The sequence below is a fragment of the Suncus etruscus genome, chromosome 7 (assembly GCF_024139225.1).
Source record: "Suncus etruscus isolate mSunEtr1 chromosome 7, mSunEtr1.pri.cur, whole genome shotgun sequence".
Classification (NCBI taxonomy): Eukaryota; Metazoa; Chordata; class Mammalia; order Eulipotyphla; family Soricidae; genus Suncus; species Suncus etruscus.
The window spans coordinates 128,443,637-128,466,391 of NC_064854.1; the positions used below are offsets into that span (position 1 = coordinate 128,443,637).

The following is a 22,755-nucleotide window of genomic DNA, read 5'->3' on the forward strand; positions in this document are numbered from 1 at the left end:
CTATAATGGAAGATCATGATATTTTATTGTCCCTGTGGCCCCTGGAAAGGCATGTGAGGTGCAATTTACACACACACATACATACATACACACATATGGCAAATTATGCCTTAAGCATGAAGCTTTAGCATACTGTTATTCATAGATTTCCTTGTTATTCTGGAAAAAAAAGCTTTATAATTACATTTTAAAACTGTATTTAACTATCACAACAAAATATGGTAGCTATTACCAAAGCCTCTTTCTGAAACATTTTCTCATATTTCATTCACAGTCACAGAAATACCTTCTGAGTTGATGGCCACCTTGGACACTGAGTTGGCCATGAGTAAGGGAAAGAAAGCTGCATTTGCAATAACCATGCTTTCTAACTATTCTTTCAAAAAATTTCATTATTTGAATCAATTGTTTTTTTAAATATTTTTGTGGGGGAGGCAACTTCCAAGCAGTTCACTGGATTAGTGAATGAACGTAAAGGTATGAAGATTATGAACTGCTTAGCCTGATGTTGCTTGAGGTCCCAGGGCCACAACTGATGACTCGGAGACCATGTTGGGGGTTGAACTGTAGTTTGGACGTGCAAGGCACGTACTTTAACCTCTCAATATTTCTCCAGATCTTGATTTTTTAAACTGTTTTTCTTTTTCTCAACTTTTTATCGGGGGAGTTTTTTTGGGGGGTCACACCCAGTAGCGCTCAGGGATTACTCCTGGCTCTGTCTCAGAAGTCGCTCTTGGCAGGCTCTGGGGCCATATGAGATGCCAGGATTCGAACCACCATCCATCCTGGATCATCTGCACGCAAAACAAACACCCTATACTGCTGTGCTATCTCTCCAGTCTTTAAACTGTATCTTATTTTATTTTTGCTCTTTGGGGTCCATGCAGCTGTGCTCAGGATTTACTCCTGACTGTGCTCAGGATCAATTCTGTCATGCTTGAGGGACCATATGTAACATGTGGTGCTGAGATAAAGACTACGTTAGCCGCATGCAACATAAGTGTTACCTGCTAAACTAGCTCTCTGGCCACTTTTTAACTATATTTAAAATAGTATACATTCGATGAGTGAAACCCAACTACAAACATTTTTGTGACCACTGGGATATTTATGTTGGAATTTAAAGTATTTATCAATATTTTCATCATTACATATAATTATTAACACTTTAAGTACATTTAAAAGATAGCAAAGCATTAGATTTATTTTCCATAGGCAATATTGATTTTATTCTTTTACGAAATGCCTTCTTTTATGTTTTTTAGTACTAGAGCACCACAAAAAGCAGAAATAATATTTTAAAATGGTTTAAACAAAAATAAAGTGAAAACTAAAAATAATTTTCTTAACGCTTCAAATGTTTTCATTTTTGATAAATATAAAGTTCCTCGTCTCTTTTTTATTGTTTGTTTTGTTTTTTTTTTTTTTGGTTTTTGGGTCACACCCAGCAGCACTCAGGGGTCACTCCTGGCTCTACACTCAGAAATCGCTCCTGGCAGGCTCAGGACTATATGGGATGCCAGGATTCGAACCATCGTCCTTCAGCATGGAAGGCTAACGCCTTACCTCCATGCTATCTCTCTGGCCCCAAGGAAAAAAAAAGATTTAAAGGATAAACCCAAAAAACCAAATAAATAAATAAATCCTTTATTTTTCCCCCTACAACATAATGTAGACTTTTTATGTTATTGAATTTTGGGCAACGTCCAGGGTGTCCTTAGGGATTACTCATGTAATCTGTACCCAGGTGTCCCTCCTAGGAGTATTGAGGAGACCATCTATGATGCCGGAGTTTGAATCATGGTTTATTACATACATAACAAGCACATTAATTCCTGTGCTATCTATCCTTGCTTTATTTATTAAGAGGTTTAATCACAAAGTATTTCAAACATGCAAAATGAAATTGAAGATACTATTAAAGATATTTTTACCCACCAGTGGGATGGATATTATTAATCCAGTGGGAGTGAAATATGTATTAATAATTTACCATAATCCTTCAAATCTCATTTTTCTAGTAACAAAAATATAGATATTATTTAAGCCGCATTATCCTCAATTTTCCTCCTCTCTTCCCCTTGTTCTGAGGTAGCACTAAACCGAAATCAATGAGAGTCATTTCTGTCCGGGTTTGCTATGTGTTTAAAACTGTTTAGATTCATTCATTTATGTTATCATGTTGTTTTTATCACTATAACATTGGCTTCTTTGATTTAATATCATTATTTTGGCAATTTATATATATTGTTGTCATTAGTTTTAGTGCATTGTACTTATAGGGCCCACATCAATGATGTTCGTAGGCCACCAGCAATGGCAGGGAGACATGTGGAACATAAAATCAAGCAGAGCGTCTTGTACATGCTGCATGTCTGCTCCACTTGTGCCATATCCTTATTTTTAAGTGTATTTTTTTAGTGCTGTGAAGTATCCTGTTTTATGAATAAAGATCTTTTATTGGTACATATCTGGATTGGATCAAATTGTTTGCCATTAGGAAGCTTCAAGAAAGCTAATTGCATATGTGTTTTCTTGTGCAAACTTCAGGATTTACCTATAGTATATGCCTAGAATAGAATAACTATTCCATGCCGACAAGTTATTAAACCTGACAAGATATTGCCAAGTTGTTCTCCAATTCCCAGGACCAAAATCAAGGCAATACATTTTTGACTAATAGTTATCTTTCTGTTGAGTCAAGGATAATAATATTTTGTGGTCTCTTTGTGCTGGTCCTCTGGCTAAACGATATCTACAGATCCCATTTAATTTCAGCAATGACCTTGATAAAAACTGGTCTTATCAATCCCCCCTCTTTTTTTTTCAGACAGAATTTCAAATCCTGGAGAAGAAAAGCCACTTACATAGGGTCAATTTGACAGTGGAGTAGTGGGTTGGTAATAGCAACCAGCTGTGCCTGGCTCCAGCGTTCTTAAAAAGTAAATAGCTTTGCCTTCACAACTGCAAAAACATCCTTTTTTCATGGACCGGACACATAATCTGAAGTCACAGGGACAATAAATGTTACCCAAGTAACTGAAAATATGATACAACACCCAAGACTCTCCTAACTAGAGGTTGAAGTAAACGTCAAGGTGGTTGCCCAGAGCATAAAGCTCTGCCCTGAGCTGGGAGGCAAATATCTTTGACTTGAGAGCTTATTTGTAATGAGGTTCATTCTAGTGTCTCCTTCCAAGACTAGTTTTAATGCTTCTACCAGGATCTCCCAGCATTCAGTGAAGAACAACAAGGACTACAGCCATGATGTAAAGCCATTTGGAGCATTTTTTTCCAAAAAAGGAACAATATCAGTAAGCTCCATAATTGATCACAACAATCAGATCTTACAAATGACTTCTACTTAGGCCCCAGTAAGCCACAGAATGTTAGTAAAGACACATGAACCTCTAAAGTGAAAGCAAAGAGGGAGTGGGAAATTTTTTGGGCCTGATGAATCAATTCCAGAGACACCCTCTCACCCGGCCCCATTCATCAACACCAGAGTCAGAAGATAGGAAATGTTGGCTCTGCGTCTTAACACCTCTGTGCGATGGTTACCCATACGCTGAGTGTGGTCAAAGGAATCCAGTTCTGGGACAGAGACCAAGAAGGCCTTCCTCAGGAAGAGAACACATCAAAAACTGTGGGGCCTCCCTTTCCCCCAGAGAGAGAGAGATGGCAGCCTCTTACAGAGCTGTACCCCAATGCTTCTGTTTTAGTTTCAGATCGCAGAAAGGCACTTTAGGGCTGAGGGTCCCCTGGGTAGTTTCAAGTTCACCTTGGCTGCAAATGTATTGCCTACTAGCTGCTCTGACCTGCTAGAATGTTTTTGAGAGAGACTGAGGGATTGAATCCAATGCTTGCTCCATAGCAGTGGTTCCAAGGCATTGCAGAGGGCTGTGTGGAGTTCCTAGAACCCAATACAGACGATGGCACGGTGAGGAGTTAAGCACACTCTGGCCATCAGCTGGATCTGATTTTAAATTTATTGATCAACCACAAGACTTAATCAAGCACTGCAACTTCTCTGAAACTCCGTTTTCGTCTGCTTTGGAAAGGGGAACAATAAACAGCATTAACATTGGCAGACATTCAGAATTATTACCAAAAACAATATGGTTAATGGGCACAGCACAGTGCCTGGCACACACATCAGCCTGTGGCTTACAATTGTGACGATTCCCTATAAAATCACAAGTGCCTTCTCGGAATATTTGATGACTGCCATCTGGCAGAAATCCCTCTATCAATCTGCAGTGACTCGGCACTGAATGGTGCACCCTGGTTCTGTGCAAAGAAGAGCTAGCACAACCCCCCACACATTGGCCTAGGACATGGTAAGTGCTCAATAAACACTAATCTTTTATTAGTGAGAATGAAAATTACTAAAACTCAAAGGATCCAGGAGGAGTTTTAAAAGCACTAAAAAAAAAAATGGTAGTGGTAGTAGTAGTGGTGGAGTTCGGTTTGGGCCAAGATCAAGTGGGACTCATTGGCTACTCCTAACTCTTTGCTAGGGAATCCATTCCTGGAAATGTTCTGGGAAACATGCTGTGCTAGAGAATGAACCTGGATTTGTTTCAAGCCTTCGAATCTTTCTATCTACGACGCTGCCTCTGAAATTTTTGGTTTGTTTGGAATTTTCTGTTTATGTATTTACTTAGTGGGTCGTACATGGTAGTGTTTGGGATTTGTCCTGGGCCATATTCACAGGATCACACCTAGCAGTGCTTGGTTGATGTTATGATCCAGTGCAAGGGATCAAACCTGGGCATGCCACATGCCAGGCCAACTTCTCGCCTACTTTACTAACTCTCTGGCACCCTGACACTGACATTTTTAAGGTTGTCAGGGGCCGAAGAGATACCATGGAGCTTAGGCATTTGCCTTGCATGCAGAAGGATGGTGGTTCAAATCCCAGCATCTGATATGATTTTCTGAGCCTGCCAGGAGCAATTTCTGAGCTAGAGCCAGGACTAACCCCTGAGCGCTGCAGAATATGACCCAAAAACCGAAAGAAAGAAAAAACCCCAAGAAACAAAAAACAAAGAAGGTTTTCAAGGAGTTTTCCAGGATCCCAAGAAGTTTACAAGGCTCCAGGATGTGAGGTTTGGGACGCTGGTGCCGAACACTACAGCAACAGAAAGATGTTGGGCAGGGGCCAGAGAGATAGTACAGCAGTAGGGTGTTTTCCTTGCATGCAGCCAACCGTGGATGGACCTGGGTTCGATCCTCGGCATCCTATATGGTCTCCTGAGCCTACCAGGAGCTATTTCTGAGTGCAGAGCCCGGGGTAACCCCGGAGCACCACTGGGTGTGGCCCCAAAAAACAAAAAACGAAAAAGAGAAACTTGTGAAGGCAAACAGAATTCTGAATTTTTAGGTGAAGTGAAGAGGCAAAGCTTATCAGTCGGGCAAGTTGAAGGTCTGACAATGAAGAGATCATTCAGAGCTCCACCTACCTCCCATGCCTACACTGCAGAGCTTATGGGGGCAATAACATCAGGGGAATAAAATGCCCCAAAACTGTGTTCACCAGGCCACCACTGCCCCTCACCCACTTCCAGTCTCCTGTCCAGAATGGAATGATTTGCATTTTCCAAGTACATAAAAAAATATATCACTGTTGTTTCCCTGGATTATTTGGTCTGATTTTTTTTTTTTTTTACAATTTAATAGGAAGGTGGCTCTAAACCCTTAGTACCATATAGTCTCCCCTATTGTCTGCACACCCCCCTAGGGTGTGCCCATTGTATCCTGCAGGCATGGCAGAGCTCCTTAATCTGCTTTGAACTGTCCTGAGTAGAGCTGGGAGAAGTTCCAGGGCCTCTTTTCACTGCTTGGAAGGAAAAAAATCCTAATAATAAATAATATGCTTTTTAATAAGCTTTTCTCAGAATTGGACGGGGGCTTCCAATGAGAAATTATTAGGAGGAAAAAAATGGCCAATAAACATAAAATAGTTTAACAGAATGAAAATTAAAATTTTCTACTCATCAAAGTTTGAAGTGGAAGGGAGGAACCAAAGATACATAAAATCCAAAGTTGGATGGATAAATGGGAAAATGGATGTTTTCTGTCCCACTGGTAGTTACACCGGCAATTTCAAAAATAGCAGATTTTAATAAAAATGGAAGAGATGGGAAGCCAAAGGTATACACAGGTAGGGTGCTTGCTTTGTATGCAGTCCATCTGGGGTTGACTATTTGGCAAATTGACATACTATTTGGCACATCATCTAATTTTCTGAACCCTGCCAGGATTGATCCCTGAGAAGAGAGTCAGGAGTAAGCTCTGAGCACTACTGGGTGTGAATCCAAAACACAAAAAGTAAATAATTAAATTAAAATCGAAGAGATACAGACCCAGAAAAACAGCACAAAGTTTAAGACATCACAAATATTCTCCTGGACACTACCTGGTATAGTTCCTGAGCACGATTAGGTGTACCCCAATCAAAAAATAAATAAATACGCATATACTACTTCTGGCATTAAGTTATATTTTTGAAGTTGACTCCAACAGAAATAAAAACATATAGTAAAACAGTAAGATAAAAAAAGGTTTGCTAGTAAAGTAGGGCAATACACCACCACCAGTGTTGACCTCCCTTGACCTAATTCATGGTCACTATATACCTTAAATATAACTATGAAAGACTTGTAATTCACGTGAATTTCAATGGAAATTATTTTTAAAAAAAACTAGTAGCACTAATGAAAAAATTCTCCCTAAAAAACAAAAGTTTGCTATAAACCTTCTTGTTACCATCACCAACAAAATTTTGGAACTATCCTATTGTCTACTCAAAGAATTTAAGTTTCTAAATGAGTGCTCCCCTTCCATCCTCAACCGAAGTATGAAACAATAAGCTGTATTGAGAGGAGAAGATTTATGTTTTTTTTCGGGCCTCAAGGGATAAACCTGATATGGTTTCAAGTGAACAGCAACAAATCCCAAATGCAAATTGCAGGCCACAATTGTGTAAAAATTCTGTATCTCTGTAGGCACATACATTAAGAGGAGTGTGCATGATACACTCGGGGTTGGGGGGTGGGTGGGAAGGACATACACCAAACTGTCAACAGTGGTCACATCTGGTATAGCCATCACACTGCCAAAAGAAGAAATGGGTAATGGGACCCTGTCATCCTAAGCCTTTATCTCTATGCCATTGTTAAGGGGGAAAAGTGGTTGGTTTTGGCATGTGTTTATTTTGGCATTTGTTTTAAAACAAAATACAAAAAACACATGCTTGTTTGTGAGTAGTTGGGAAACACTGAATTTTTTTCTGTTTTTTTTTTCTTTTAGAATTGTTCTCTACTCCCTTCCTCCCTCCCTTTTTCCTTCCTTCCTTCCTTCCTTCCTTCCTTCCTTCCTTCCTTCCTTCTTTCCTTCCTTCCTTCTTCCTTCCTTCCTTCCTTCCTTCCTTCCTACCTTCCTTCCTTCCTACCTTCTTTCCTTCCTTCCTTCCTTCCTTCCTTCCTTTCCTTCCTTCCTTCCTTCCTTCCTTCCTCCTTCCTTCCTTCCTTCCTTCCTTCCTTCCTTCCTTCCTTCCTTCCTTCCTTCCTTCCTTCCTTCTCTCTTTCATTTCTATCTTTGGGAAAATCAAGACGTAATCAAGAAATGAGTTTTTGGCTGCAGGAAAACCTTTCAGAAAGTCCTCAACCATCAGGGTTAGAAATTGACTGCCAAATCAATTTAAATCGATCCAACTGAGTTTGCACCCTTTGTTTTCCAGATGTGGGGCCAGCATCCAGGATATGTCAGGGGCTGGAAGAATATTGTTGTTTCTGCAGAGTCCAGGAGTTATTTTACAGAGAGAAGAAACATTCAAAACATCAGCATGTGTGTGGTCTGATGGAAGAAGCAGCTGACTGAGGGGCCTCAAACCAAACATCGACCACAAGGATAAATAAGCAATGGGGTCTAGAATGGGTCAAGTAGGGGGAGGCTTCCAGCCAGGTTCACTGCCAGTTGCCGACCTCTTCTCAGTCAGACTCTGACAAGTAGCTACTCTCCATTATCCTTGGCTTATGGCAGCCTCTGAGGCAACATTGAGAGATTCCCAAGTCCACTAGGAAGGAAATCAAAAGATCAGATGTAACCAAATTGCGTAAAGTCATACAATGATCCCACTTTGTCAGTAAGAAAATTGAAACTTAGTGTAACCAAATTGCATAAAATCATATAATATATAGATGGTTGGTTGGATTTACTTAGATGTAATTTGGTTTATTTTTGGGGGGAGGACACCCAATTGTTCTCAGGTCTTACTCCTGGCTCTGTGCTCAAGGTCGTTCCTGGCAGGATTTGGGGAACCACATGAGATGCCAGGGATTAAATTGTAGTCGACCACATGAAAAGCAAACATCTGAATTTTGTACTATCTTTTGGCCCTAGGGAAGATTTTCTTTTTCTTTTCTTTTTCTTTTCTCTCTTCTTTTCTTTTTCTTTCTTTTCCTTTCCTTTTCCCTTTTCTTTGCTTCTCTTTATCTTCTTTCTTCCTACTTTTTTCTTTCTTTCTTTTTCTTTCTTTATTTTTCTTTCTTTTTCTTCCTTCCTTCCTCCCTCCCTCCCTCCCTCTCTCCCTCCCTCCCTTCCCTCCCTCCCTCCCTCCCTCCCTCCCTCCCTTCCTTCCTTCCTTCCTTCCTTCCTTCCTTCCTTCCTTCCTTCCTTCCTTCCTTCCTTCCTTCCTTCCTTCCTTCCATTTTGGGTCATGCCCAACTGTGATTAGGGCTTATTCCCTGTTCTTAACTCAAGCATCACTCCCGGCAGGCTTAGGGGACTATGTGGGATACAGAGAATCAAAATCGATTTATGACTGCAAGGCAATTGTGATAGCTGCTGTGCTCTAGTCCCTGGGTTAGGTTTTAAATATAGTGATGTGCAAGGCTTTGATATATGACTTCTCTAAAGAAGAAAAAATCTTTCTCTGTCTCAAAGGTTTTTCTTAAGAAAAAATTGTGGAAAAGCACAGTGCCTCAAAAGATGCTTGCCAGATCTTTATGAGTGATGTGTCTTTAATCATGCCTGGAAGTCTACCAGGGAAGGGCTGGTGAGACTTCCAGGGGAGTGTCATGCCTACATGTTCCAACATGTATGCAGGGTAAATATAGAGCCTCTAAGTGACCCAGCAAAGTGGAAAGGGATGACCAGAGAACACATCACTTTCAGAGGAATTCTTCTTCCTCTGAAGCTGCCACCAGTACTACAAGATATAAAGGCTGCTCTGCTGACTCAGGATCTCAGGCCACTGTGGGACATGTCTCCAAGTCCAGGCCAAGCTTTGCCTACTCCATCTTTATCATCTGTTAAAGTACCTGGTCAGTGAGCTTCTGTTTTGAAAATAAACACCCCCTTGGATTCCACAGGCCCTAGGGCCAATCCTTTCAGCCTTTATTGAGCTCTCATCTCTCCCCTCTGCCCTCTCCTTCTGAAAAGATAACTTTCTTTTTAATTCTTCAGGGATTTGTCTGACAATACATTTCTCCAAGTGGCTGGGAGCTAAGGATAAATGTAGAGAAAGATATGGATTTAGGAGGAAAGAAAGAAGATGTTAGAAAGTGTGAGTGAGAGGGAGATTCTGTTGTATTGGCAACTCATTTTCCTTTCTGTTTGCCTTAGAGAAATCTCAAACTTTTGCCTATGACAATGTATGTGTATAAATAAAAATAATTAAATTTCTTTGGAACACATTGATAAAGGTATAAGAGCTAATTTATCCATAAACTAAACCAATAGATAAACACGTTTAAGTAGTTTAGTGGCTGGGAGATAGTACAGTGGGTAAAGTGCTTGCAATCAACCCACATTTAATCCCTGGTATCCCATATGATTTTATGAGCACTGCTAGGATTGATTCCTGAATGAAGAATTAGGACTAGTCCCTGAGCATCATCAGGTATGACTCCCAAACAAGCCACCCTCAAAAATCCCCAAAACCCACAACTAGAAATATTTAAGTAGTTAAATATGAGTTCTGGAAAAGCTCCCACCCAGTAAAGTATTTCTTTCCTTCCTACTTGTCCTTCCTACTTTTACTTTCCCATCAGTAACAGAAGCACTTCTACTAGTAGAGTCATCTATTGAACTGATATTTGTGCTTGTTAAACTGCACCTGATAGTAAATTATCCCCTAATTTGCATAGGATAATGGATGTTTAATGATCTTCCATATATCTTGAGCTATTAAAGTAAAATTTAAAAGAGTTTTGCTGCAATATCCAGCATGTAAAACGTGGCACTCTATTTTGGAGGAAGCCACAACAATAAGCATAGATATATGCCTTATGCCCTTGACTTTGGACCTTTCCCCTTCACTACATGTTCTACATGTTGGATGGAACAGGAAAGGTAAAGGTATCCCCTCTTTACTTTGTTCATGTAAAAGTTGTCTGAAAATTATCTGAACATAAGCTAAACATGGAGAGGAGAAAATGGAGGATTCCATGGTGAAAATATAAAACCATGTAATTCTGGATTCTGGGATGTTTCTAGTGCAAGGATACAAAACAGATAACAAGTGTATAAAAAGAAATACACTTCACTTTCCCCCTCTTTGGTATGTCTTCAAGATCATGAACTGACTTCTTTTTTCATTTCATACAGTGCTGTATTAGACTTTCTCTCAAACCTGTAGGCCTTCAAAAATCTGTTTTCATCAGAGACCTCATCTTCTTTCAAGAGGAAGTCAAAATCATTTGATATGAGTTTCACAGATTGTAGATTTTCTTCATCAAAAGAGATCCCTATGTTAGTTTACAAGGAACAAGGGCAGATGAGGGCCAAGATGGGAATGTTGCACTGGTGATGGGTGGTGTTCTTTACATGACTGAAACCCAAACACAATCATGTATGTAATCAATGTGTTTAAATAAAAAAATAAATTAATTAAAAAAAAGAGGAAAGAAAAGATAAAAAAAAAAGAAATTTTTCCTCCTATTGCTGACATTTCCTCCTGGACTAAATATATACTCCACTTTATCTGACTCCCTTCTCTTGGTCTTTAGCTTCTAGCCTCTTCAAAAAAAAAATCTCTCTGCAAGTAAAAATCACTTTCAATGCCATGTACTCAGTACCTCAATCTACCTAGGCCTTTTCGAAGAATTCTTTTTTTTTTTTCCTCCAGTTTTTGGGCCACACCTGGTGATGCTCAGGGGTTACTTCTGGATCTGTGCTCAGAAATCGCTCCTGGCTTGGGGGACCAGATGGGACACTGTGTGTGTGTGTGTGTGTGTGTGTGTGTGTGTGTGTGTGTGTGTGTGTGTGTGTGTGTGTGTGTGTCGAACTGTAGTTCATCCTAAGTTAGCGAGTGCAAGGCAAATGCCTTACTGTCTGTGCCACCGCTTCAGCCCCCGAAAAATTCTTTATACCTAGTTACACACCAAGTTATATTTTTTTAACAGTATGTTACTTTTTTATTACATTTTTGACCATCACTTCCACCACAACTATTATCATCATCATTATTGAAATCAAGCACCAACATCTTTGTTATCACCACCAACCCCTCATCATCTTCATTAACATATCATTAGCATAGTTATTAATATTATACCATAATTTAATGATCTCATCCCCATCAATTGTTATTTATCTACTATCTATCAGATTTTGTGTTGGTCACAGGTCATACACTATCTTTTTTAATATTCACATCAGTACTGAAAAGTCAGGTCATTATTTCAGGTTTATCCATGAGAAAAACTAAGCTCAGAAATATTCATTATGTAATCCATGGTTACATTAATTAAGTCTTAGAAGCAGAATTCAAATTCTGATCAGGTTATTTTTTTTCCATGCAATTCTGCCTCTCCTAAAAATATGAAAAACTACCAATGACATATTCAAAAAGTAATTACATAAAAGGAAGTTCTTTTTCAAAATTAAACAAATATTGCCATAAATTGCAAAATTGTTGATTCCAGGAAAGTGAACATTCTCAGTCTTGCTTTTATTGAGACAAATCTGACTTTGAGCATGCACATTTTCCAGCTTGTAAACCAAAAATGACTCTAAATTTGCTCACAGAGTTTGGCATCCTCTGCAAAAATGTTCAAAATTTAATGCAATAGATCAAGAAGATAAAAATCCTCCTCATTTTCATTTGCTTAGAAAGACCCAACAGTTCAAAATGTTTTCCTTACCATATACACAAAAGTGTTTATGAATTCTAAATCAAGATCTCTATTTAAATATAGACCAAAGGATTGAGGTCAAAAAGACATAGATAGGAATTGCTTTATCTTTAACAGGATGCATTGAGACTAAATAGTGTTTAATAGCATTTTTCCAACATTTTGTCTCTTAATAGACTTTGCAGGATTATTTTACATAGAAAATTTCAGTTTTTTCAAAGACTATTCCCATCCTTTACCCTCTGGGAAGATGTTGGGGGAGGAGAGAGGGAGGTGAAAAGGTTCTTGTAAATCCTTTCCCAAAAGTCTTTGGCTGAATCAGACTTTCCCATTTAAGAAGCAGGGTGACAGTAAGATCTCTCCCATAGGCAAACACATTAAGACTCTCTGCAGAAATAAACAAATCCATTATGATGAAAGCGGACATTCCTTAGGGCCAGGATCTAATGAAAATGTCAGGGGCTTTATGCAGTTTTAAAAACTGACAATATCAACAGTTTTTACAGGAGCTATTTTATGTTTATCATCACTTACAAGAGCTCAAATATAGACAAAGAAAGGCAGCAGAAGAAACCAAGAAATTCCTTGTAAAGACACTGCTATTCCCCATACCTATGAAGATTTTAGAGTTTATCAATTATCCAAACCTTCAGACAACAAAGAGGGAACAGGCTTTTGTACCCTCTTGGAAAGGCACAAGATGGGAGCCACACTCCAAGAGATAGTCATCACAATGACTCTTCAGTGCTCATTTTTTTACATTATATATTCATTAGAAAATTAACCACTTAGCAGGTGGTAGGACACTAAAGAAATCTGTTAAGACCGAACACATGTGGCCTGTCAAGGACATTTACCCGGTCTGCTGGGTGTTTTTGTCACCTGTTCCTTGTCCTACTCAGCAGTTTGACCCTCACTCTGGTTTACAGAGCACATGTGTGGAATGTGTGTCTTTACATTCTGATTCTCTGTCTCTGGACCCCTCCTTTCAGGTCCAATTTTTATGTATCTCTCCTCTCTGAGACCTATCCTAATCTCAAGAATCATGCATTCAAAATGGCAACCATCTGTGGTAGCACTTATGTCTGTGAACAGATTTTTTCCAGAAAGAAACATCTGAAAGTTCCAACCAGATCTAGACTAACTGATGCGCATTTGCATTACATGTTATGACTAGAACTGACAAATATGAAACTGGATATTGACCATCTCATTAGTCAAAATTAGGCCCATAGTTGCCATTGAAATGCTGGTAAGTTTGGTTTTGTTTTTGTTTTGGGGCCACTCCCGGTGACACTCCGGTTACTCCTGGCTATGCACTCAGAAAACACTACTGGCTTGAGGGACCATATGGAACGCCGGGGGATCAAATCGTGGTCTGTTCTAGGCTAGCACCAGCAAGGCCTTACCGCTTGCACCACTTCTCTGGCCCCTGTAAGTTAGTTGATTTTTACTTTATATTTTATCTTCATATTAAATATTGTGTTTGTTCCTGGTTTTGGTTCTTTAAAATAAGATATTTGCAGTGCGCATAAGAATTTGTTCATGGTTTTATTTTTAAACTATAGTCCAGCCCTCCAACAAGTTGAGGGACAGTGGACTGGCTAGCATTTTCTTTTTGGTTTGTTTGTTTTTCAGCCACACCCAGTGACACTCAGGAGATACTCCTAGCTATGCGCTCAGAAATCGCTGCTGGCTTGGCTACTATTTTAAAAAGTTTGAGGACCCCTGTTAGAACCTCTGAATATACCCTAAATTTTGTTTTTGTACTTCCCAACCACCAAAATAAGAAAATTAGAATATGTAACTCTCAGGCCTGTAGCAGGAACAATAAAAATCAATTTTAAAATAGCATTATAAACAATAGAAAAGAGGAAAAGGAAGAAAAAAATACACTTGAAAATAGAACATTCAAAACAAGAAGAGTTAAGCTCAGATATCTTACTACACTGAATATAAACATCTTAAATTTTATCATTAAAGGACAGAGGAAATAGACTTTTAAAAAGAAAATCCAGCCTTATGGATTATTTATAAAATGGATACACAGGGTCTGGAGCAATAACACAGCAACAGGACATATGACTTGCATGTGTCAGATCTGGGAAGGCCCTGGATTCACTTCCCAGTATCCCATATGATCCCCCAAGCCGCCCAGGAGCGATTTTAAAACACATATCCAGGAGTAACCCCTTAGCACCACTGGATATGGCCCCAAAACCAATAAGATAAAATAAATAAAATAAAATGGATACACAAAGGTTTTAACTAAAAGAATGGAAAAACTATAAAATCAACATGTTAACCAATAGTGTTGATTTAGAACAACACTATTGTGACTGTACTAGTCAATTTGGGGGTGAAATTATTTTACAGGAAAATTGTAAGTAGGAAAGAAGGAATATTTATTAATCATAATAAGAAGAACCGACCAATATGCTATAACAAAGGACAATGTAATGTAGGGGTAAGAGATTTAGTTAATATGACGGTGCTTGCCTTCAACCTGAGTTTGAGTCAACCAGCATTTGACCCCTGGCATAACTTCTAGTCTCCTGAGCCCTGCCAGAGTGATCCCTGAGTGAGTGCAAAGCCAGGAGTAAATCCTGAGCACTACTAGGAGTGCCTTTCCCACAAAACCAAAAGAAAGAAAAGACAGAAATTTAATACACTTAAGGTCATTCTTTGAAACATATGAAAGACAAAGTGATGGGATTATGAAAAGAAATGACTGTCTATAATTGACAATTATAATAAGCATTTGAATATGTCTCAGAAGCTGAGCATTGAACAGTCAAATAATAATAATAATAATAATAATAATAATAATAATAATAATAATGATTGTGGGGTGGAGAAATAATACAGGAGTCAAGCTGTTTGCATTGCATGCAATTGGCCTAGGTTTGGTAGTTACTTTAAATATAACATATATATATAGATATATATATTTTGATTGTTTATTTTACTGATGATTTCAGGAAGATGAGGATACTTGAGGGGAAGCCAAAATGATGAAACCGATTCTTCTCTGATCTAGACCGACAGTCCTTTCTCAGAAGGAACTAGTCTAGAAGAGAAGTTTCCACCAGGGACATTTGTCTGCCAGACTCGCCTCAACCACTGGTGAAATTCATAAGACACCAATAATTGCCCTCAGATCAGGAGTTACTTGGTGACGGAAATAACTAATTTCAAATTGACTGTGGAAGATAGAAATTGATAGCTATTTCTTTTACAGATGAAGCAAAATTATTTATCTTTATTTTTCTTAACTTTTGATCTAGCAAAACACCTATAACCAAATGTTATCAGGTGGCTAGTAATCTTTTTCATGGACCCAACTTAGAAGTTAAAATAAGGTCTATATATTGCATGTATACTTAAGAGGCATTTTATTCTGGCCTACCGATGGTGTGTGTGCATGTAAGTTAGTGTGTTTACTTGAGATCTACTGAAGGGTTTTAGACTGTAATATACTAATAATAAAATATGGAACCTGTTTCATTTAAACTAGGGTTCTTTAGCTTCAATATGACTCATACTTTGGGCTGGATAATTCTTTCTTGTGGGGACTATTCTCTCTATTGTGGTCTCTACCCACTGGATGTCAACAGTATCCTACTGACACACATCATGTGTCATGATAACCAAAACCATCTCTGGATATTGCCAAATGTTCTCTCAAGTGCTAAACTTCTCTCAACTGAAAGCCACAGCTTTAAAGTTTCTCCATGTTTCAGTTCTTTCTAAAGAAAGCTGTTGGTTGAGTCAAACCCTGATCTAGAGAAAAATGGAGTAAATAGAGAGTAAGAAATTTTTGGTTAAAACACTCAGACTTTATGAATGTGAGGTTTTGATTAGGTTTAATGATAATGATTTTTCTTTTACTTTACATCTTAGGATCATTCAAGTGACTTAGAATTTTAAAAATGGAAGGATGTTTCTTTAAAAAGATACCTTTTTATTTGTTCGATCAGGATACAATTATGTGATCATTGAAAATTCACTTTCTTCTTTAGAAAACGAAGTCTAACTTTCTATAAAGCACTGAAGTAGAGGAATATAATTGGGATAAAAAACAGAGGTGGCATTCTATCATCTATTATTCACCAAAAAGTCATTAATAGAACCACATTGACATTTTTAGTAGCCAAGAGTTTAATCACCACAGCAGAGAGTACCACCAATGAAATAAAATACAGAATGTAATGTACAATACAGACTCTAAGAATAGTAGATTCTGAGGGTCAAGATGATGGTAATGGGCATTCACTAGATAATAAATAATACACCGACAATGATAATACTCTATAGGAAAAGCCCAAAAACTAATAAATAAGCAATAAAATATCACAGAGGAAATGCATATAGCAGGTAAAAAAGGGCTCAACAGATATCAAGAAAATTTAAAGAAGCAAATACTAGTACAGTTCAGATCAGGTTGATCTCAGAAGCTAGAGAGGACATGGAGCTGCTCTTCACTCTCCAGTAAGACTCTGCAAGTATTCTACAAACTATAATATGATACTTTCTATCCATGAAATTTCCATTCAAATCCATTTTTTATTGACATTGTTGAGATTTTTTTTTTAAATACTATCTTTGGAGCCGGAGAGATAGCATGGAGGTAAGGACAGTGGTTCAAATTCCAGCATCCCATATGGTCCCCCCACGCCTACCAGGGGTGATTTCTGAGCGTAGAGCCAGGAGTAACCCCTGAGCGCTGCTGGGTGTGACCCCTCAAAAAAACAACAAAAATACTATCTTTATTTAATCACTTTGATTACAAACATGATTGTAGTTTTGTTTCAGTCATAAAAAGAACACTCCCCTTCAAAATAGGCATTCTACTTCTCATTCATTGACATTGTCATCATAGACATTGCTGAGATTTCTAACCACACATTCTGTTTTGGTTTTGCCTTCTATCACTTTTCTTTGGGAGTAGAGGTGAAGCCAAACCTAACTGATTCCAGGAGAAATCAATCACTCATGGCAGGGTGGATGTATGTGGTGCTGGGGATCAAACCCAGGTTGAATGTGTGTGAGTCAAATGACTTTCCCTACTGTGCAACTCTCTAGCACCTATCACTATTTTTTTTTCAGGTCATTTTTAAACAATTGCTGATTTTTAGATTCATCTTTAGGACTTTGACTTGTACAACTCCAATTCAAATGCAATAGAGAACTGGTACAGTGCTGATATTGGGGGTATTGATAGATAACTTGTCATAGAATAGGGGAGCTATACACAAGCCATTGTGGGAGCTTTCTAAAACTAGGAGTCTCAGAGCTCTTTCTCAGAGACACTAAGAGGTCCTTAATTGAGATCCCACTTGAATCTTACAAGAATTTGAATTTCTGCACCCACTTTTTTCCTTACCCTCAAACAGAACCATATAACTTGAACCATCTTGTTCTGCCTCACAAATTGCAGGGAAATAATGAAGGGCATCAAGACCAAACAGGCATATGAACATTGAGTAGAAATAAAAAATGATCAGACTTACACACCAAATCCGAAGCCAACTACAACAGAATCAATACCCAATCTACAACAAGCTAGACACAGAAGAGACCACTTATACTAACAGTCCGGGAGGCAAAGGAGGGGCGATAAGAGATGCATGCTGGGAACAGGGGTGGAGGGAGGACAACATTGGTGGTGGGAATGCCTCTGATTCAATGTTACTATGTACCTAAAATACTACTGTGAATGATTTGTAATCCATTTTGGTCAAAATAAAAATTATTAAAATAAAAAAAAATAAAGAAGTTGGGGTTAGTTTTGGGGACCAAAAAAAAAAAAAGAATTTCAAATAGTGATCCACTGACATAAGCCACATCGGTCATGCTACAGGGCTACTGGATAGAATGCTGGAAAAGCAATCTGGGTCCCATTCACATTTCTGTGAACCCTAGTATGTCCACTCAAGCATTTCTTCTCATGAATGAATCAAGGTTGGCCACTCATTTGCAGGATCAGGAGGTGACACTAATGAGAACTGGGAGCTCAGTGGAAGCAAGTCAACAAAGAAGGCAGATTAGGATAAAGGGTCATTCTAGGAACCAGATGCTAACAGACACTTTGGGAATCAGTCTTCTATCACTGAAACATCAGGTCTTACCTCCCACAATCTATAAATCTGAACTGTACAAGTGAATCACAAGTTGTGGGACACCCTGTGTGGATAAAATGATTGATTTCTTGCCTTTGTTTAGAATATTAGCTCAGGATTCTACAGAAATGATCTCTCTGTTTCAAAGCCATTTCTAGGCCTTTGTCAGCAAGTAGAAAACCAAGTGCTCCTTAAGGCTATCTTTATTAATTTGTTAACTGAAGCCACTCAGACCGCCCTAAAGTTCAACTGCTCTCTGTCATCTTATGTTCATCTATGCTTTGTGCAGACTACCAGCAAGCTGTCCTTGGGTACTCTAAAATGTCAGAGCTCATGCCCCAGGGTCCCTCCTACATGGGAGTTCCGCCTATCTGAAGAGAAACAGACACACTCAGAGTCTGGTGTCCTGGGCTGTCACTCCTAAATGACAGGAAAGGGAGCTTCTGCAAAACCCCTGCAAGAGGAACACCAAAGGATGCAGAAGCCAGGCTACATTTCCCTTTTCCTTGACAATGAGCAGTAGCAACAGGGAATGTAATGTGTGGGGAGCAATGTGCCTTAGACTCACAGCTCCACAGGAAATGCTCCATCACTGCTTTTGAATGGGAGTGGGTGGTGGTGGTGATCAATGAACCACACAGGTGGCTCTTTTGACTCACAAGTCTAAAACCAATTATCACTACCACAAGGACATTAGGACCTGCAAAATCTCACTTATTTTCATTTTTCAACTATTTCTAAGCACTGGTTCCATGTAAAGTCAGCAACCATAGGCTCAAGAAAAATCAAACAGAGAACCTACTTTCACTGTGTGTTGGCACAGGTGTGGTGTTGATTCTAAGATTGAGAAAGCAGTGGGGCAAAGACACTTCATACCTGAGTGTTGCTGATTACACTGAAGGAGATTCCTAAAGATGCTACAAATATAGACCTGAAAGTCATGAATGAAAATGATAAGTTATCCTATTAAAAACAACACTTTCAAGGAGGTGACTAGAAGAAGCTGTTTCCCAAAAGAAGGATCTTAGAGAGAAGGCCCAGAAGCACCAAAGGACCAACACAAGGATGTTAAGGGTCTATATCAAGTAGGCACGTGATGCCATTGCTGTAATGAGTGATGAAAAATCTCAGTGTCTGCAGAAAAGAGCCCCTCCTCTAAGATCCCCCAATAGTGAGACTTAACCATGGGGTTATTCAGAACACTAATTTACATGGAAGCCTCCATGGGCATAGTCCTAGTATTGAGAGGTGGTGTTAGATTCTTAGGGGAACTGTCCTGATCCTCAAATATTTATTTACATTGCACTCTTCAGTTCTCAGCCACCACCCCAAGTTCACAAAAAAGTCTGCCTAGCCAGCTCCAGAGAAAGCCTTTTTCTTATTGAGTTCTCTCATCCAGGGCATATGCATTGTGCAAATTCCCAATTTGGGGATTGTGGAATCCTGAAGGGCAGATGGTGCTGTAAAGGGGAATCGTCTTATTTACACCATCAACAGCACCCGGGGCCAACTACTTCACTTCTAAATAAGAAGAACTTCTGGTAAAGCTTTCCTCATTTTTCTTGGAAATATCTGTAAGGGCAGATGGGATTGGAAGACTCATGGGGAGTCCTTACTCAATTATATCCTTCTATATAAGCATTCTGTTCCTCTCATGATGAACTCAAATGAGACATTAATGAGAAAGTAATGCCCCAACAAGAAACATCTGCTTATACAGTAACAACCTGATATGGTGAAAAGTAATGCCATAAATAGACAGCTCTATGATAAAACAAATAAAGCCAAACTAAGATGAGTCCTGGTCTTGGATCTAGTAGTCATTGTCTCAGATTAAATTCCTATTTTTCCTCAGGAACAAGTCATATTTTATAATTTAGGGGTTGGAGTGATAGTACAGTGGTATAGCATTTTCTTTACACATGGTCGACCCAGGTTGAATCTCTGGCACCATTTTGGTTTCTCAAATACTCCCAGAAGTGACCCTGAGTACAGAGACAGAAGTGTGACTATGGGGCTGGAGAGAGAGAGAGCACAGTGGTAGGGCCTTTGCCTTGCATACAGCCAACTCTGGAGGAAACTCAGTTTGGTTCCCAGCATCCCATATGGTCCCCCAGCCTGCCAGGGACGATTTCTGAGTGCAGAAAACAGGAGTGACCCCTGAGCGCTGCTGGGTATGGCCCCAAAACCATTTAATCAATCAATCAATCAATCAATTAATAAGGTATTTTTTAAAACTGAGAACAACTAGATGTATTCCCTGTAAACCAAAAGAAAACGTATCTCTTTTCTCATTATAAAAAATACTGAGATTCCGTTTTTGTGTTCAATAAAAATCCCAAGAACTACTTTGTCAATCACATGATGCATTTACTATTCTAAAGATTAAAATTATTAAAAAATAAAAGGCATTATTGTAATAACATACAGAGATAATAGAGATCATGGCTGAAAGGACTGCCCTGTGATATGAAGCTTACAAAGTTTGGTGTGTTCAGTTTAGAGAAATAACTACAACAACTATCATGACCATGGTAGTGAGCAACAGAAATAGAATGCCTATCTAGAATACAGGCAGGTAGAAGGGGAGAAGAGAGATGGGGAGCATTGGTGGTGGGAAGGTTGCAGTGGGGCATATTCATTTTTTATAACTGAAACCCAACTACAAACATGTTTGTAATCATGGTGCTTAAATAAAGATATTATTTTAAAAACTAGATTAAAATATTAAAATAGGACCAAAATCATTAAATTTTGTTACCATCTTTATAAAACTAAGTGAAGATGGCATGTCCTATCTATTGGCTCCAACAATGGTTTGGTACCACATGGCTAAACAAATATTTAGTGTCTCTTGTCTTCAACTAAGTTTACTTGGCATCTAGTTATAGGATTGAACACTGTATATGAAGGACCAATTCTTCAGAGAGCACAAAATAAGAATCCATAGCACTAGCATGACATGAAACCATACTAAATAGTTCCTTTCAGCAAGTCCTTTTAGAATGATGTGCTTCTGAAGGTTTGCTTATATTCATTATCACATTAATGCATCATAACATTGATCTATGTAAAATCAATATATTACTATACTAGCCAGAGGAAACATTAGTTTAGAAGTGTGCTAACTGAAAAAAAAATGCATCACTACCTAAGACTATTATTTAATCTTTGCAATTCTGTCTTCCTTGATAGTCCTTTACATTTCTGCTGACACCACACTCATCAGACATGTTGGAGGATTAGGAAAAAAGTCAGTGTAGTATGGCAGAGAACCTGGAAGGGACAGAAGAACACCAGAAAAGGTGGGCAGGTACGAATAGGACAGATCATGCCAGGTTTTGTAAGCCTTAATTAAGTATTTGTTTTTATCCTTAGTACAAAAGACTCAAAAGGACTTGAGAAGTGAGTGCATGGTATAGTTGATATTTTATAAAGATCACCCTGTTTGTCTGATAAATTTATGTTTTATGCCTTTTATTGAATTACATGTTCTTGGATCATAGAACTCTAAGATACATCCCCTTTAATATTCTCAGCTTCATGAAAATGCAGACATTTTGAATCAATAGTTCTCAAACATTTACATGTGAGAATCATCAGAAGGATCATTCTAATACATTCTAGCACTGAACCTCACCAGCTGTGGGTTGTGAAGAGGGTGAATGAGAACTGGCATTTCTAACTAGTTCCCAGGTGATGCTGCATGTAGAAAGCCAATTTCTGCTGAAGTAATTAGTCAATAGAGAGAAATGAAAACTCTGAGATTGTTTTCAGGGACAAAACCATAGCAATAGTCAAATATAAAATGGTAATCATTTTCTGTTTTTTTTTTCTTGCACCCTCCAAAATTATTCTCTTCATTGTATAATAACAAAAAGAGTAACCACTGAATGCAGAAATATTCTGAAAGGAAATAGATCTTTGTGATTAGACAAGATGAGACACTTCAGAGGTTGTACTGCCAAGTTTAATTATAAATCAAATGTCATTTAAAGATTTTCCCCACAAAACTATGTGATTTATTTGTGTAGGCAGTTATTATCTACATATATCTAAAAAGGATATGAGGTAGGGAGGCATCTTTGGTGATATCCCAAAAGTAGAAATTAAACTCAACTTTTCCTTGGAATTTGGTAATAAGACCTATCATGGTCCAACCCTGTTTGGCTCAGAGCTCCTAGAATCAGTAACTATGTTTACTGCTACCTAGAGACTCAAGGAACTTTCTTTCTTGAAGGAGTTCCCAAACATTCCAGTTTGGGTGTTTAATATGCCAATGTATGAATGCAACTTAAGAGGACAAAAGGATCAAGAATCAATAAACAAAACCAACTTTAGGACAAGAAAATCAGGCCTAACTAACTGCACAATATGCCAGGACCTTGAGGGTTTACTCTGCTCCTCCACATGGAGACCTCCATGTCCACATGCAAATGTTAAAGACCTAGAAATTATTCCTGCAGCCCAAATAGCAATAGGAAGTTCAA

At 38.6% G+C, this 22,755-nt stretch overlaps 1 protein-coding gene across 2 annotated transcripts in view; it reads right to left on the reverse strand.

Annotated features, from left to right (window-relative positions):
- Positions 1 to 22,755, reverse strand: part of ERC2 (ELKS/RAB6-interacting/CAST family member 2) — a 1,176,444-nt gene that overhangs the window by 100,389 nt on the left and 1,053,300 nt on the right. The window lies entirely within an intron of this gene.